The 13,675-nt window shown below is 45.1% G+C and overlaps 1 protein-coding gene across 25 annotated transcripts in view; it reads right to left on the bottom strand.

The window, feature by feature from the left end:
- EPB41L3 (erythrocyte membrane protein band 4.1 like 3) overlaps positions 1-13,675 on the bottom strand; it is a 971,190-nt gene that overhangs the window by 616,003 nt on the left and 341,512 nt on the right. The window lies entirely within an intron of this gene.

Here is a 13,675-nt window from a genome sequence, read left to right as displayed (position 1 = left end):
AAGGAGATCCAGCTCAAGCCTGAGAAGGTCAAGGAGGCAATTCCAGAGGGAGGCTCCAGCAGAAGAGAGGGATCTACCCTCAATCTCTGCTTGGAAAAGCACCTGATCTGCAGAGAGTTGGAGCTAGAAGACCGAAGGGCCCTAGCAGGGAGGTATTTAAGGAGACCGAGTTGGATGTAGCAGGGCCCCATAAAGCCTTGTGTATGATGCAGAGGGTCTTTAACTTGATCCTTGCAACAATCGGAAGCCAGTGGAGATTTTAGGGCTGAAGAGATGCGGTCTATGGGCTTGAGTCCAAGGAGAAGTCTCGCAGTCCTATTCTGGATGAGCTAAAGGGGGTGAAGGGAGGATTTAGGCAGATTGAGGAAAAGGCTGTAGCAGTAATCCAGCCCAAAGAGGACCAGATCTCTGGAGACATTGAGTTTCTGAAGGAAGGTGAGGAAAGGGAGAATGCCTCTGAGAAGGAGCAGCAGAAAGTTGGCCTTCTTGGCAAGGTCCATGATGTGAGGAGAGAAGGAGAGCGAGCAGTCGAAAATGACACCAAGGTTTTTTGCCTCAAAGAGGTTGAGGGGAGGGGATCCATTGAGGGAGACCAGAGAGTAGGAGAGAAGGAGGGAGCAGGGGTTCCAATGAGAAGGATCTCAGTTTTACTGGCATTAAGGCAGAGATTGTTAGCAGCACACCATGCCTGAATAGCAGTCAAACAGTCCGGAATTAGAGAGAAGGAACATGATGGCATAGGTGAAGAGTGGGGGGTATAAAGGGTGTGGTGTAGGCCAGGGTGGGGAGGGGGGGGGTTGTGGGGAGGGTTGGGAAGTTGTGATGTTATTGAATGTGTATAGGTTGATTGTTGATAAAGTGTATGTTGTTTTGGTTAAATTCAAAATTAATTAAAATTGTTTAAAAAAAGAAAAAGGAAGAGGAGACAGGAGGGAAGCTTGAAGGAGAGTTGTGTGTCATCTGCATAACACTGGAAGTGAGGAGAGAAAGCAGAGATCCAATGGGTTAGAGGGGATAGGTATATGTTGAAGAGCCACGGCGAGAGGAGAGAACCCTAAGGGATGCCACAGGTGGAGAGTGTGATGGAGGAAAGGGGCCAAGTTGAACCTGCCGAGTCATCGTCCTCTGATTGACATCTGGGCTGGTGGAGCCTGCTCACTCCCAGTCCTCCCTTTCTGTCTCCATTACTCCCATTGAAGCACTTAGAATCTACTCCTTCCTCTATTCCTATGCTAGTAGAAGTCTTGTGGCCATCTTGGATGCAGTTGGAACCAAAATGGTGAGTCTGCACAAGATGCTGTGGTGTGCTGTGCTTTACATAGTGGATCCGGTTTTCCTGCTTCCACTGTTCAATTTATTGGATCTATGTGGCCTCTACAGTCTTCCAGCACATCCTCCTGAGACTCCCTGCCCTTTGGGATGAGCCCATGTGTTTCCTTGTGAGGTACTACAAACTCCTGAGGCAGAACCTCAAACCCTGAAACTGGAGCCCCATTATTCCAACATAGGGGCTTGCTATTCTGAGGGGGCCTTCTGGGTGCTATACAATTCTCCTGCCTCACCTTCTGATGTCATGTCATATTTAAAATATCTTGAATCCAGCCCGGGTTTTCTTCCCTGGGAACTTGCGATTTTTGGGGGTGGGATTTCAACATGGTGGATTTCCCACTTTTGGACTTTAAAACTAAAGGCGTTTTGGGTGCATGTTTCCCCCATCCTCACGGTTGCAACTCTACCATCTCATGGGTATCCCCCAACTGAAAGGAGACCCCCACATTACCCAACCAAGAGTGGTTAAGCGTCACTTCACCACACAACCCATCTATTTTTCAGCATGAACGGAAGCAGAACAGTCCAACATAGCCAAAGAAAGTAAACAATAACTTTGTGCACTTCAGTTATTTCAACGTGTACACCCATCATCCAATAGGTGAGGTGCCAACCTTGACTTGCATTTTTTATATCAGGAGGGGAACGAAATTCTTACTTTGTCATTCAAAAGTCCAGATAATGTCTAGGTCAGATCTCCCTTGTAGGATGCCCTTACTACCGGGACGGCATAACTATGAAAACTTTGTACTGGACTGTCTCCCTAAATGTGACAACCCAACCACAAATCTTTCAACACAGAGCTGTGGCAAACCAGAAGGAGGACTCGGACTACAATATTTCATGTTTCAATGTTATTTATTTAAATTAAAAGAAAAATGCCTATCTGGCCTTATCGCTATAAGGGAAGTTCCGTAGCATCTAAAATAAAAACTAAGGGTGCTTGTCAAAGTCCAAAAATAAAGAGTCTGCAGTCCAAATTCCTCATAGGGAGGCTTGCACAATGGCACGCAATAGGTTTCTGCTTGGCCCAACTCGTAGATTACATCATCAGTCTCAGATTTCCTTTAGAATGTCTTTACACAGTTCACAGTCTTCTTTATAGAGTTTGATGATTAAAACCACAAATATCTTCTGGATTGTTTATCTCCTCCACTTTGGGAAAAGACTAATTCTTCATCTATTAGCTCTTTAACAGCGGTCAAATACCTCCGGGATCATTTTACACACACTTCTCAGTTTCCCACCATTGTGGCATTGGCACTCAACAAAGCCATGTGACACTTTGGTAGGGTTATTGGTTCTCAGTCCAATTCATAAAAACAGGGCTTTTGCCCGCTCAGTTATTGCAGGTTCCCGTTACCTAGATGGCTTGGCTAGCCTTGTTGCAAAGCATTCACACTCCATTCAACCTTTTCCATGTAGGACATATGTCTGTCCCCCTTTATCAATTTCTCAAATCCTTGTAGGCTTTCGCAGCCTTCACATAAAGCACATGTATCCCATTCACTCCTTTTCTCATACAGTGTTTACCAGTTTGGTTTTCATACAGTTGGTGGCTTCCCCAGCCTTGATATACACTGTTCGTATCTCATTCACTCTGGTCTACCTGGGTCGTGTACCTGCTCCATTTTCTCAGACTCTCATACCTCTGTCGTTTCAGCAACCTTTGAAACCCTTGTTTTGTGGGATGTTTCAACCCACTAGTCCAGGCCCTGCAACATTCCTGTGCGCTGCTTGCATCAGGAACATCAGAATGGCCGCTGGAGAGCATTTTGCTTGCTAAAAATCATCCATAAGGGCGCAGCAAAAATCTGAAAAATAGGCTGCCATCCTTCTTTTGCCTATGTCAGTGATAACACAGGAGACCACTGCCAAAACCCATCACTTGGCTGCCCAGAGAGCAAGGCTGATTGCAAAAGAAACACAGAGCTGTGTGAAAATCTGTTTTTTCTTGTTTGTCAAATTTGCAAAAATCATGGCCCACAAACCACCCAAAACATCCAACCTCCTGTTGGGTGTTAAACATCATTCTACTTCAAGAATCCACATAAATATAACGTCAGCAGGAGTATTCGTTATCAGAACAAAGTCCACTTTTGAAGATGGTTGCTGGAAAGAAATCTGTCAAAAATGGGTGCAATACCGTTACTCGCCTCTGTCAGACGCTGGCGATTTCTAAATCTGACAGGAGAAACTGTGTCTCAAAAGCTAAATATACCAAAAGAGGGAATTCCATCAAATGCAACATAGGGTGCCACACATTGATTTTCATGTTGAAAAAGACTGGAATTGAAGATATGTTTGCTTATTTTAACTTTCTAACTGTAATTTTGCGCAAGGGACAATGTTAAAATTGACTATAAGGTAACCTGATTCAGCTAAACTTCCAAGAGGTTTCCCACACTGAGCTTCAAACACATTCCACACCTCCTCCCTAAACAAAGGAATCTTTTCTCCTGTGCTCTGCTGAGGATCTGACAGGCAAGTGTGAAAGGAAATGGGAGGGGAACTCTGGCACGTGGCTCTGGGAAAGAGACAATGGAGTCCTTGAGCTGAATGAAAATGCTAATTCGGGTGTGTCTGACATCAACTGCCCTGGCAGGAAGACAAGCCATGTGACTCTCTGACTCAGCCAAGCTTTGGAGTTGGGCCAGACTGAAAATGTGGATTTGAAATTGGACTAAATATATGTTTAAGGAAAAGACTTATAAAATATTGTACCAAACTGACAAAAATATGAAATTTAGAGATTATTAAAATGAAAAATTCACTCACAGTTTAAAACTAATCTGGAATCTGTGCGACATTCAGAGACTGAACCACAAAATGTTTCATATTGTAGCTATTGTGATTATGCTAGGAACATGAAAAATTACAGGAATATGCCCAGAGGGTATGTGCATTTATGTGTAAAAGATCGTACAGATCCGAAAATGTGTAACCAACCAAAAGTGCGAAAAGCTGTCATTTATGAACCAAAACTCGTAGATAAGATTTGGATAGAAACGTACCTTAGTCAATCTGTCATGTAATTATGTATTATTAACAAGTTGTGCATATTGAAAATATGTTTTTTTCAGAAAAATAGATTTTCTGGGTAAAAGCAAAGGGGAGGTTCTTCCCTAGATTATAAATGGCAGCATCACTCTGACACATCATGACACACTGTTCCTTTCTAAAATCAGGGGACAGGGATTTCTCTGACATATCAGATCCTTAGAGGGTTGGGTATAGACATCAGCCTCCCCACCCACTTTGGAAAATGGATAAATAGGGACTGCTGAGGACAGGCAAGAGACACACACTTTCACTCATCAACTGATCCACTGGCGAAGCACCCTGCAGGCAGATCCAGACTCCAGAACCTAGATCCAGACTCTAGAACCTGCATCCAGACTCCAGAACCCTGAAGCAGAGGCCCAATCCAAAAAGCTGAACCCTTTTCAGCAGGCCTTTAAAAATCTTGCAAACCTGATTTAACCCCTAAACTTCCATAGGGCCTAATCCATTCAACAGCCTGGCTGAGCTGTTTGCTGCTTCTGGCCAACAACCTTTGCTAGAACCCAAGATCCAGATCAGTCCAGCAGAGCTGTACCCAGAACCAAACCGTCAGACCCAGTCCAAGAGGCCGTGCAGACCAGAGTGCCGAGTGAAGTCCAAACCCTTGACCAGATCTTGGGCGGGCCCATTCCATTCCAAAACCAGAGTTGTGAGTATTTAGCGTAGAACTGTCCATAGTCATCTCTTAGTTTAAAGTAATCCATCAAACCCATTCCAACATATCCAGACTGCATTGTAGAATCTCTTTTGTCCATTCTGAATCCGTTCTCATCCATCTAATCCTGTGAGAATTGTTAGTGTAAGCCAATTCAAAGCGCAAATTTCATTTGAAATCTTGACCCTTTTTGATAAAAATCAACCTTCACTAAAACCTCTAACTTTTGAATCGTACGTGCTAGGAACGAAATTCAAATGTCATTCTGAAGCTAACATCCTCAGCTTTCGAACAAACCCAAAACAACATTTTCCGAAAAGTTGCCGCGATTTCGCATTTGGATCAATTTCACTCCATATAAAAAACAGCTATTTCTTGTTTTCAACTTCTGTATTTCGTTTTCCATCTGCTAATCATTCTATAATCATTGATAGTGTTTCCCTGAACTTATCCAAAGCAACCCTCACTTGTTCTGAATTCAATTTAGCGAATTAAAATCATTTTTAGCATTTTTCCCATTCAATTCAAACCACATTTAAAAGCAATTGACCTTTTTAAAATCATTCCTGTTCTCTCTAAGCTTGCTGGGGGAATTGGGATTGAACTGCATTTTTGATTGTTATTCCTGAAACCTGTCTGCCCTCATTCCATATCTCTATCTTGCATATAAGGGGGGAGCGAGTAGTAACGAGGGAAAGAGGGATCTTATTGCCTTTTGATTGAAGTCATATCAAGTCTTATTTCTGTGTTGCATTCTTTCCTATCATTGCATTTCCTTGAACCATACAAGGTATTATCTGCTACATGATTCTTCCTATTCCTACTCCCAATTGATTAAAGAGATTGTTGATATTGTAATATTACCCATTGCTGATCATTGCATAAATATTCATAAGTGTGATATTCATATTTATAAACGTGTAATCTATATATTGTTCAATTCTTCAAATACATCTTTTAATTTGCAAAACAAACCTATTTCTTGGTTCAGTGAGACCGGGGGAATTCAAAGAGAGGGGTGTTATATAAGGGTACATCATCCAGAATTAAAAGAACTTTTGACATAAAAATATATAAATAAGGGTTTCCATTGGGCATCCCATACTAGGCATTGACTTAATTGGAGTGCTGGATTGAAATCACTTACAGTTTATAGCCCACATTGGCGTCCACACATGGGGAGTGTTAGCTTCCCTGTCGGTACTCGTCTCGTCGGCAAAGACACTCGCCATGTGGAGCTCGAGGACCAGGGCTCCTTTCCTTCCCTTGGTCTCGGCATCTGTTGCCGGGTGCCAGGACCACCACTGTTCTCTAGTGGTCACGTCACTAGGGAAGACTGTTTTCTTGCATTCTTCGTTCCACTCCTCACTGGAGTCTCTTAGTGCACCCGCCTCGTAGCCTCCAGCAAGCGGGTCTTGCTTCACCCACCACTGGCTCATCAGCTTGGTGTTGCTCTGTCCCTCCAGGACGTCTATACAGAGGCTTCACTCTGTGTAGCAATTATTCTCCTCCCTCTGTAGGAGGTCTCTCTCCATTTCACATTTCTTACTATGTTTAAGTATGTTATTACAATTGAAAAAGGGTGTGTCATTCAACCTCGACAGCAGCGTTCAGATGAAACCCAGCATTACCTGAAGCCAACGGGGTGGAAGGAGGATCACTGGCACTTGTAGTCGAAATATGAGAACACACAGTGTGTTCAAGTCCCATGTAGGCAGACAATGTAGTCCATTAGGGGAGGTACTCATTGGACTGGGAGTAACTTGTCCCCGAAAGGGGAGTCACTCCCAGTGAGGTCCCACTTCAAAGACCTCTAGGGAGGGTCTTGTGGAGCAGGCTCACCTCCCTAGCCTCACTGGGGTGGGTGGTGTCCCCACTGGGGAGAAGAGGTGAATTGTCCAGATTTGTCACAGAGCCTAAATATACAAAGGTGTGGTGCTGCAAGTGTGAAGGAGGAAGCCTGACGTAGAAGCTAGAGCTCCGTTCTAGCTAGCATGTATCACACACAATGCGCTCTTCACCTACCTAACAAATAAACTCAAACCTCTCTGCCATAGATACATCTCCAACCACCACACCCACAAATTGCAGCATGCAAACTAGCAAATCAAAGTGAATTCTGTCCTTTCCATTGCCGCTTCAAGACCTTCACTATGAAACGAGAATACAAAATCGCACTAAGTATGTTTGCGCTATTAAAATGTTTACATTTCCAATGTCAAGGAGAACAATCTCCTAGAATACATTATTTTTCAATACCTTGACTAGATTGGCAGCACATTGAGGAGTATATTCAAAAGCTACTGTGTCAAAAGATGCATCAGGAAATGTATGTATGCATCGAAGACCTGGAGGGATGGGCACTGAACCAATAATTAAAACCCACATTTCTATCAGAGGCAAGCAAGGGAAGAAATGTATAGGGAGAGCCAAGCCAGAGGTGAGCCCATGAACCAAGCAATTGGGGAAAAAAGTGTGTAAATGTTCACACTTGAAATAATGAACAGGCTGCACTTATCTTCACCAGAATATACTATAAAAATAAGGTAACATTTTCGTTATCTACAAGCAAAATCATGACTGCTTAACCTTTATCGTTACCATTACCCACTTGCACTGAAAAAGCATTCATGCCCAGCAGAACACTGTCTTTGCGAACTCTAGCACAGCGCATTCAATGAAGTGGCATGTGCACTTCACTGCTGTGTGGTCCAACACAGTTTTTAACTGCAAAAGCATCAAAACATTTCAATTACAAATCTCATCTATGCCACAGTTGGGGTTGGAATGAGTCACAGGGATTTTGATCACATCGCAGGATCACAGGCACAGGTGCGAGACTGTGTATGGAAACTGGGTCTCTTGAAATAAACTATACATCTTGGGTGAACAGAGGGATGACAAGCGCCTCTCCTCAATCAACCCAGATGCCACCTGTTCATGTATATACAATCATTCACTCACAGACTAATCTCACAGCGAGGCCAATCCACAAGTTCCTAGGTATGGGCATTGGGCTGAACGAATGTTTTGAAGGGTCACGCCAACTAAGGGCTGAATGTAGGGTAATTCATCTATAAATAAATCCAAATCCTCATAGACCCTCCAAAAAATGGCCACTTGAGGGCTATGATTAGAGGATCCTCATTTCAATTTCACATTGAAGTATATGTAGCAACCAGTTCCAGCTGAGCCACTGGAAAAAAAGGTATGTACAGCAAGCACCCTGGTATTTAGAAAATAACAGAAGTGACATTAAAAGATTTTTTAGTTACCATAAACATAGTATACAATAAAAAAGGTGAAATTTTATTTATCTAGCAAATAAAATTAGAGATTACAATTCATTGACACGGACTGTACAGCAGCCACAAAGAATGAAAGGCGTCATGGTGATAAAATAATATCACTTTTTGTACATGCCCTGATGCCCACGGGCTTTCGGCGCGATACAAGCATATAGATAAAATAAAATACCACTATTTGCCGGATTAAATCCTATTTCAAAGCACTGCATTAATCAATGTTAATACTCGTTAGTTTAATAATACTTATTTTACCAACTTTTGAAGGATAAAGAGTTTAATTGTCTTGCAGGAATTTTAACCTGCGACAATGGGTTGCAGATATTTGCAATAAATGCTTAACCTTGCCCTAGCCTTGGCTGCTCCTTGCCTCACTTTGCACCAGCAACTCGACAGTCTGCAGCTCCTCTAGCCTCCATGAGACCACAAGACATTCTACCCTCCAGCATTGCCCTGCAACGGTTCGCAGGTAAGCCCATCTGGGCTTTGTTTGAATTCGGGTGTCCCTCATGCCATCATCATTTTTTCGTATTGGGCTGAGGCCCCTCTACAGAGCATTGCTGCATTAGCAATATAGCAGCCCAGTGGAGCTGTTTCACTCCGTGTGGCTTTACTTTCTTCAAACATGCCCAATGCCATGTGCCACAAGAAAGTGCTTCACCAGCCCGCCTCGCCTCTCCCCTGATTGGCCAGCCTTTCAGCCTTAAAATTAATCAGGGAGATGGCAGGCTGAGCCGGACCCTGACGAAAGCCCACCACTAAAGCCCCCCTTCTGGACGTGTCCAGGCCTGTGAGGATCGCAGAGGGGCACACCACAACAGTACTGAGTCCCACCTGCAATGACTTCCTCTCCAAGGGCCGGGTAAGCGCCTCCCATCATTCACCCTCATTGGTTACCACATCGGCTGATTGCTGTCCCCCCACTTTCTTCAATGAGCCTCTGGCCACTTCTACCGAGTGCTGCTGGTTCCTGTCCTCTGCCAGAATTCCTGCACTTCAGCACCACACACGCGCAGGAAAGTACTTTCGCACCTTTACACTGCAGCCTGAGTTCACCTGCTACCCATGATTGACCACTGCACACACCTTCCTCCATGTGTGCATTAGTTTCAAATCTTGGTGTTCTTTATTATTGGTGCACTCCACCATGCCTTTCTGGTACCACCTTCTGTTGCCCTTTTCACCTCTGTAGTCTCTGCACTCCTTGTTACCTAAATCTTCTGTGCCTTTGAACCAGCACAGTGCATGTTTTGTGCTCCATTTTAGCACTCACCCAGTCTGGGCGGTTTACAAATCTCTGCTACCCAGTGCATATTTTGTTTAAAGCACCTCCTCCTTCTGGGCCTGCTAGGTTGCCAGGGTGAGTTATTCGTTGTTATGACTTTAACATCATTAAGAGAATCAGTGGTTCACAGAACCCTTACCTGCCGGCAAGAAGCTGTTGGCAAGAGGGGAGCCTTCCTAATTTCATCTCTGGCCCGAGAACAAATGACTGGGGCAGAGGTAAAAAAGGTGAAACCCTCTTGGGGAAGAAAACCATGTGATGGTTGTGAGATAGTTTCCAGCAAAAGATATCAAGAGAGACGGTAGCAGCTGACTTTATCGGACACAGGGCGGCATAGGTTGGCAATGGGTTTACTAACTAGAGGAGTGTAGAAAAAGAGTAAAGAGATTCCTTTGCAGATGGGGAGCAGGTGTAAGTGGATCTTGGTCACCTGGCCTAAGCCCCGCCCACCTGGTGCCATCCAAGTTGCCACTCCTTTTCCTTACTTAAGAAGCCCTCCAGCCTCTTTTCCTTTGCAGATGGGGAGCAGGTGCATAAGTTCCACCCACCTTCTTTGCCTTGCCTCTTCCTTCCTGCTCTTAACACTTAGATCAAGGGCGTCTCTCCCCCGGGCGGCTGAAGTGAAGGGCAGACGAAGAAAAGGGCAATTCCTGTTTGGACCTATTCGGACCAGGAGGACCCAGGGCCCGAACTCCTGCTCAGACAGCAGGTAAGCATGCACCAACATGGGTTTACTCCGTCTGTCCCCACAGGCCATCCACACCCACTCTGGCCCCCCTCGTGATGTTCCCTTGTGCCCCCCCTTCTCACATACAGGGTTGCCGGTTTTGCTGGATTCTTCTACCCTGTTCCCCCTTCCCCCTGCCCCCCTCCAGCCTCTGTCCTGATACCTTCTGGTTTCACCATCACCGTCTTGTGGCCAATGCTGGATTTGACTTTTATGGACTTCATTGATTCACAGTGCTTCACCCTTTCTCAACTCATGCTGGACTTCCTTTGCATCTTGTACTCATGGTGGCCCTGAATCATGCTGTTCCCATCTTCATCTTGTATCCTGGCTTGCAACATTATGTGTTACTACTGACTTCTGCAATTGAATTTGCTCTACCCTCTTGCTTCTCCACTCTTTTTGACTGCTTACTCTGTTCTCTCCTCCTCTCCCGTTCTCCCTTTTCATAACTCCACCCCTCGTCCCCTTACTTTCCTCTATGCACGTACTCTATCAGAATTGTCCCTTGAACTAGTAGGATAGCAACCTCGTCTGTCTCCTCCCCCATCCCTTAATTGTTTCTCCTCCACCCCTCCAGCACTATCTGAAATGTCATCAGGCCTAGTACGACAGTCGCTTGTTCTGTTCCTACCCCCCTTTCTGCACCCCTCTCCCTCACCTTTTGTTTTCCTCAGGCTCTACCAGAAATGTCGTCAGGCCTAGTATGGTAGTCGCCTGTCTGTTTCCATTTCCTTCCCACTCTCCCCCTCCCTTAACTATGTTTTAGCTCCTACATTATCTGAAATGTCGTCAGGCCGAGTACGATAGTCAATTTTACATCCTTACTGTTCATGGCCTATAAGAATGTCATTGTATTTTCCCTTGTTCCCTCCCTTGCCTTGAAGTGCTTTTAAACACATTGTGTATAGGTGCTATATAAATAAACTATCATATCATATCATTGTTTGAGCAGTAACTGAATTCTAGACAAATAAGCAGTAATTACTGGTTTGATGCACGTGTTGCAAGAAGTGCAAGTGCTGCGAGAGTTGTGGGATTGAACCTCGATTTGCCTTTGAAGTCTTTAGAAAGTGAAGCTTAGTTGAGCTTCTGTTTTGTATGAACCGCCGGTGAGCAACAATGTATGGAAACAAGGCGGCAGTGAAACTGGGATACTTGTTGGCACAGATTCCTCTAACAAGCGGGACAATTGAACGGCTTGAGCTGGTGAAAGTTTACACTGCATTCACTTAAAGAGGAGGTGAAAGTTAAATGTGGCTCCAAAGTAATGGAACACGGAAATGGGAAATTAAATTCCCTTAGCTATCACGGATCATTCAGTGCTGAGTAGGCGTTAGGAGAGTGAAACTGCAGGGAGTAAAACAAAGTAGGTAGAAGGGAATGGGCAGGAAGAGGAAAGAAAAATGGAATAACACTTACTAAGTCTGTAGACAGGCAGCAATACACGAGTCAAGTTTGTAGTAACGCATCGGTTGCTACATTTGGTGTGCTTTTAAAGGATTACAGGGTGGAGTCATGGTGGCCATTACTAAAAACAGCTAGACTGCTAAAGGAGAAAGCAACGTACATACATATAGGCTGCCATGCTGAAAAGGGGAATATGGTCTATTTTCTTAGCTTCCATCTATTCCATAATTAATAGCGAAGTCTGACATTTGTGACTGTGCATCTCCTGTCTGGCTCCATCTCTCCCCCACTACATGTCTCTCTCCATCTCCCTGATCTGTTCTAACTGCTATTCTATCACCTATCCTATCTCTCTCACAAAGTATGGAAGAAAAAAGCTTTAAAAAGCCATTCTGGACACTATAAAAGGCCTACCTATTGCAGAAACCTATGTCAATGCTACTTTCAGGTAGACAATAACCAACATCCTCTTTTCTGTCCCTCCCCCTAATCCATGGATTCCCCAACTGGTCTCCACTCTCTCGCCTTTTTCCTCTTCTCTCATTAATAGCGGCACTAGATGGTAAGTACTCTTGGCATACTTCTCATCCTCTGGGTGCATCATTAATGTTCATCACAATGGCACCGTCATGGCACAAGGTTCTAAACCTACTCTTCTCCTCCTTGACCAGCACCTGCCCTCTCATTAGCGTCCTCTCTTCTCCTGCTACTTCTCCTACCTCCACTCACCTATCCACCGCCACTGACGGGTGTACCACGCCCCTGCACCACCCTCCACCTGTGAAAACTTCACTTAGTGACTCTGTATGCTCGCTCTGCTGTCAAACACTCTTCTGACATCTGTCTCCTTCTTGAAGACTTTGACCTTGACGTCCTCGGCCCCATATCAAGACGTGGTTCACTGCCCTTGACACACTCCTTCTTAAGGGCTACAATATCCTCTACAAACTGAGACCCCAACAGGCCCAGAGGTGAAGTGGCCTTGATTTTCCCTGAGTGGGTCCCTGCTTTTATGATACCTACACAATCCTACTACTCTTTTGAATGCCTCGTCGGTAGGCTTGGGTTCTCCCCTATTCTCTCTCTCACCCTTGCTACCATCTACAGGCCCCCTAACCCCATTTCTCTCTTCCTCTCTGAATGGGCGGTCCTTCTCGAACTCTTCCTCCAAACTCCTCCTCCTTGTTCATTTCAATGTCCACCTCAACTCCCTTGAATTAGCCACCTCACAGTTTTGTGTCCTCTGTGACTACCTCTCTCTCACTATTCTTCCTTGCGGCTCAACCCACTCAGCTGGACACACTCGGGATGCCCTCATCTCTGGTTACATCCCTATCTCCAACACAATCACCACCCCCCTATCCTGGTCTGATCACTCTCTCCTCCTGCTTTGGACCCCTTGGCCCTCTATCTGAGCCACCCCTAGAACTGCCAGCCTCCTTCGCTGTCATTCGACCAATGAAGCGAGTGTCAGTCGTGGCCTTTGCCTACACTTTCACCCCCGCCCCTACTTCTGACTCTGTCCTTGCTAACCTGCACCTCTCCATCTCGAACACCCTCGATATCCTTGCCCCCGTCATGAGAATCTGCCTAAAACCTGCCTCCAAGAGCAACGGCTGGTACGACTCTGATCTAGCATCCCTGAAATCTAAGTGCAGAGTTGCTGAACGGAAGTGGCAGACTGTAACGCTCACCTGATTCCCGCAGAGGCGCCGGTCTTGACTGGGTGAATGCCGTATCTTCAAAGGTGATGTGTAACACACGGTTGGCTCTTTGGGCTGGACCTCTGTGCACTGTATGTCTGACTCGAAGAGTAAGATGTCTGCAGATAGAAAATATGGGATTAATGAACTGGGGTTATTGGGTGCCTCTCTCCTCTTCCCTTTCTCTTCTCCTGTAGA

The sequence above is a fragment of the Ambystoma mexicanum genome, chromosome 5q (assembly GCF_040938575.1).
Source record: "Ambystoma mexicanum isolate Mex_15411 chromosome 5q, UKY_AmexF1_1, whole genome shotgun sequence".
Taxonomy (NCBI): Eukaryota; Metazoa; Chordata; class Amphibia; order Caudata; family Ambystomatidae; genus Ambystoma; species Ambystoma mexicanum.
Note: the sequence above shows the minus strand (reverse complement) of the source record. Positions and strands in the feature narration are given on the sequence as shown.